The following is a 5,215-nucleotide window of genomic DNA, read 5'->3' as shown; positions in this document are numbered from 1 at the left end:
ACACAGGGTTCTCCAGGAAAACAGAACCAATGGGACTGTGTATATGTGTGTGTAAAGAGAGACAGAGAGAAGAAAAATTTATTTTAAGGAATTGGCTCACATCGTCATGGGACTTGGCAAGCTCAGAATCTGCAGAACAAGCTGAAAGGCTGGAGACCCAGGAAGAGTTGATATTGCAGTTAAAGTCTGAAGGCTAAGGCAGAATCCCCTCTTCTTTGGGGGCCATCAGTCTTTTTTTTCTTAAGGTCCTCAAGTGATTGGATGATGCACATCTAAATTAAGGAGGGTAATCTGCTTTACTGAAAGTCTACTGATTAAAATGTTAATCTCATCTAAAAAATACTGTCACGGGGACATCTAGACTGGTCTGTAATCAAATATCTGGGTACTATGGCCTAGCTAAGTTGAAACATAAAATTAACCATCATATAGGGTTATAGAAGTAAATAATATGTGTAGTCCATAAATTGTTCATATTTGGAAGCAGTGATTCTAAGAAATAATCATAAATGTGCACAAAATTACAAAACAAAAATATTCTAACAGCTTTTTTATGTCAATAAATTTCAAAAAGCCTAGCTGACCACTTACAGTGGAACAACCAAATAAAATATATTATAGCTATACTATTGAGTATACTCCTATGTTTAAATGCATGTTTTCAATGAAATTTAGGCTTAGGAAATGTGTTGAACTAAGTTACAATCCTACACTCTATATACACATGATGATAATTTTGTTTTCTACTTGTACAGAGAGAAAAAGACTGGAAGCCTATATGCCAAAACAAAGTTAACCAAGGTTACCTCTGGGTTGTGAGATTATGAGTGATTTTCTTAATCTTTCCCCTCAAGTTTTTGTAAGAAAATAGTTAACTTTTTCATTAAAGATAAATCTGCTGTACATTGGAATCACGTGGTGAGCTTTTGCAGCTGCTAATGCTGGGTCCTACCTCCAGAGATTCTAACTTACTTGGTCCAGGATAAGGTCCTGGCATGGAAATTTTTCAAAGCTGCATAGGTAATTCTAGGAAAACAACCAATGTTGAGAACCACAAGCCTCAACAAAGCAGCGCTTCCCAAATGTGTTTTGAAATATATTATTATATAAATGAAAAATCTGAGGATCTTATTAAAAGGTAGATTCTGATGCAGTGGGTCAGGGTTGGGGCCTATGTATCTTCATTTCTAACATGCCCCCAGGTAACAGTGGGTACTGCTGGTCCATAGAGCACACTTGGTTATACAGCCTCGTGGTTCTCAAAGCTAGGGGTGTATCAGAATCCTCTGGAGGGCTTGTTTAAACCCCCCAAAGTTTCTGATTCTGTGGGTATGGGGTGAAGTGAGGCCCCTAAATTAACATATGTAAGTAATTTCCAGGTGATACTGATGCTTCTAATCCCTGGTCTAAACTTTGAGAACCATTGGTATGTTCAACTTGGAAGAAGCTACTACACCTCCCAAAAGTCTGCAAAGAGTGTAATTTAATTAAAAGTGTTCATATATGAGACATTTCTAACCCTACAAGTCTGTCGCTCAGAAATCTAGACAGTCAGGCTTCTCCCTCTCATACAAAACTCAAAGAGCTCTTTCCTAAAGAAAGTGCACAGTCCCAGAGCAGTCTTCTGCCATTTAGTGATCTCCTATGGGTATTTTTTTTTCATATCCTCACTCAGTCCTCATCCAATGACCCCAAAGCCCCAGCAGTCTGAACTCTCACTGTGCATCAGAATCACATAGTGAGCTTTATAAAAACTAATAGAAGTTCTTGCAAAATTACTAGTGGTAACGACTGGATCCCCTTTAATACAGACCCAAGACAAACAAAAGTGGGCACTGTGGTTTTAAGAACATAATGTTGTAAACCTTGAACAAGTAGAAATAATAAAAATGTTAAGGTAGATTGTGAAAGAAGTGGTAGGGTGTTAATTTCCTCACTTTTCCTAGCAGATAGTTAGTATAGTTTAGAACTAAAAGGTGAAGGTATGAGACCACAATGGCATGCAATACTTCCTAATTAATTTTTAAATTGTTTTTTTAAGATTTTATTTATTTTATCTTTAGAAAGAGGGGAAGGGAGGGAGGAAGACAGGGAAAGAAACATCAGTGTGTGGTTGCCTCTTCCACACTCCCTAATGGGGACCTGGCCCACAACCCAGGCATGTGCTCTGACTGGGAATTGAACCAGTCAGAGCACATGCTCTGAACTCTTTGGTTCACAGGTCTGCACTCAATCCACTGAGCTACAGCAGCCAGTACTATTAAATTGTTTTTAATAACATTTTTATAACCTAGAGATCTTTTGAAAATTAATACTCCTTGTGCTAAAAAAAATTTATCTTAAACAGCACTGATTTGTTTTCACTTCAGTTTCTTTTTCTGATCTTAAAATCAAGTTATGGGCTTAGAAATTTAGCTGTCATATTTATACTCCTCAGCTGACAAACCATTATGAATGGTGCCAAGATGCCTCTGATAATTAAGCACACCTTAGATGACACGAGAGATTAGAGAGCTGATGGCCTCTGAGGGAGCTTAAGGAGGTAGGTACAGCAATGGTCCTTTGCCACAGGAAGTCCAAGATGCCTTGGGAACATTAGACCGAGTCTCAGGCTTTCAACTTTCAGGGTAGCCAGGGTCAGGAAGAAGGGCCCTGATGACAAAAGACAAGAAACCACTGAGAAGCAAAGAAGGGAAGACATACCAGAGATGGTGCAGACATTGGACCACAGGGGCAGCCACACAAGGCTCTTATACAGGGACAATAAAAGCTGGAGTCTATAAAAAATCTTGTGGCATGCTTACTTTGTGCAGCACATATACTAAAATTGGAACAATAGAGATTAGCATGTCCTCTGCACAAGGGTGATACGAAAATTTGTGAAGTGTTCCATATTTTTAAAAAATCTTGTGGCATCTCACGGCCCTGCTTCGACAGAGAGGGATCTTCATCCTAGTAGGGAAGTGGAAGAAGAAGAAACACACTCTCGATGAGGGCCTAAACAGAAAACTCAGGCCTAAAGACCCAACCTGTGAATGCAGAGGTTCCTGTCTTAGGAAACTAACCACCCCCAGGGTGAGGGAAACTACCTGGAGTCAAGGAACTTCAAGGGTGCCTCTGGGAAGAGTAGCCAGAATTCTGAAAGGTATTCTATGTAACAGCAGATAGTCATAAACAGACTGGATATGAAAACCAACAGGAGCCAAATCTGAGTTGAAATGGGGAGGCCAAGCCAGTAGAAGTAGGAAAGGAAAATGGTCCCTGTGCTCAGCAACTCTGCTATAGTCATATGTGTTCTGACTACATGTTTCCCATTCAGTCAACTGTGTTCACATTGCCTACCCTCCCTCTCCCACTCCCCCAATATTCACATTCATTTTCATATTATAAACATGGATGAATTTATGATATTACTAAAAAAACTAATGAAAATAGTCTCTGTCTTCATGTCCAGCCCAAATTATGTTCTGATAAAGTATTGAATACATTGGTACTGTGAAATCCTTAAGACCCTTTATAAAATCCTCTATACCAGGGGTGTCAAATTCATTTTCACCGGGGGCCACATAAGCTTCGCAGTTGCCTTCAAAAGGCTGAAATAATCTCAGGGTTGTATAAATGTAACTACTCCTTAACAGTTAAGGAGTTGAAATTACATTCGGGCCTTTGAAGGCAACCATAAGGCTGATGTGGCCCCTAGTGAAAATGAGTTTGATACCTTTGCTGTATATTGTGGCTTCAATTTTAAAGTAAAGGAAATTTAAAAAGTCAGAGACCATATGATGGAATACTAAAATAATTCATAAGACAATCTTCAAGCCAGTCACTGCTTAGATCTGTGTTTACAATATTTGCCTTTTAAGGGTCTTTTGTTTCTTTCTGATTTCACTGTTTAAAATTCACAGAAGACACCGGAAGATAAAGGGTGATACCAGGATATGTTCATTTGATCAAAACTGTGTTTCTCTACAAGCATGGGAAATGGAGTGAAAATGTATATGTGGAATACTTTCCCTCACAAGTAAGATTTGTAAAGCAAGCACTAATTTAATTATAACATCTATGTTAAGCAGTATAAAATTTAGAGACAGACTGATACCAATAGCCCCTAAAGCAAAAATCAGCTTCCTTATCCAACCTAAACTGTTAGCTCTATTTCATCTAATCTCACTGTCTTAGTCAACTTAGGCTGCTAAACAAAATATTACAGACTAGGTAGCTTAAAAACAGAAATTTATTTCTCACAGTTCTGGAGTCTTGGAAGTTTAAGATCAAGGTGCTGACTGATTCCATTCATAGAGAGAGCAGCCTTCTTGCTGCATCTTCACAGTGGGTTGGGGATTTGGGGGAGGCAAGGGAGGAAAAGAGAGAGACAGTGAGAGAATGCTGCTCTCTTTTTATAAGGGTACTAATCCCATTATAAGGACCCCACCCTTATCTAAACCTAATCACTTCCCAAAGGCCCATCTCTAGATACAGTTGACTTTTGAATAAAGAAATTAGGAGCACAGACTCCCAGCTCAGTTGAAAACCCTTGTATAACTTTCGACTCCCTGAAATCTTAACTACTAACAGCCTACTGTTAACCTGAACCCTTATCAAGAACATTGTCAATTAACACATATTTTTTATGTTACACATATATGTTATATACTGTATTCTTACAATAAAGTAAGCCAGATATAATTTTTCATGAAGAAAATACATTTATAGCACTGTACATATTTATTGGAAAAAAATCCACGTGTAAGTGGATCTGTGCATTTCAAACCAATGTTGTTCAAGGGTCACTTGTACCATCACATTGGTAGTTAGGCTTTCAAAATATAAATTCTAGGGAGAAACAAATATTCAGTCCATGGCACTCACTGAGTTCCACTGCTCTCATAAAGAGAAATCCTAAACCATTCGCTGACATTGCTTCATATAGTAAAGGACTGTGAACCTAAACAAACATATTTGTTGGTGACCAAGCCTCCTAACCCAGCTTTTCAGATTCAAGTTCTGCTCTAACCCTAAAATGAAGATCTGCTAACAAATACTCTTACTCTGTTCACCAGAGATCATCTTCTCTCATGGCTTCAGAAAGAGATTGGCTTTTCCTACTTTAAAATAATAAACACCAACAGCAAAAACAAACATCATAAATGAAAATTTACACAATGATTGCATATTCCAATTATATTTTTTTGCTGCAAGACACTTTCACTGTTCT

General features: G+C 38.2%; 1 non-coding gene across 1 annotated transcript; it reads left to right on the top strand.

The window, feature by feature from the left end:
* The first annotated feature begins 2,796 nt into the window (after positions 1-2,796).
* Positions 2,797-2,899, top strand: LOC123805260. Its single transcript, XR_006783289.1, has one exon. It is a non-coding gene; the product is annotated as a U6 spliceosomal RNA (small nuclear RNA).
* Positions 2,900-5,215: the final 2,316 nt, after the last annotated feature.

Source organism: Phyllostomus hastatus, unplaced genomic scaffold, assembly GCF_019186645.2.
Source record: "Phyllostomus hastatus isolate PE091 unplaced genomic scaffold, TTU_PhHast_1.1 phas_scaffold_28, whole genome shotgun sequence".
NCBI classification, from domain to species: domain Eukaryota; kingdom Metazoa; phylum Chordata; class Mammalia; order Chiroptera; family Phyllostomidae; genus Phyllostomus; species Phyllostomus hastatus.
Note: the sequence above shows the minus strand (reverse complement) of the source record. Positions and strands in the feature narration are given on the sequence as shown.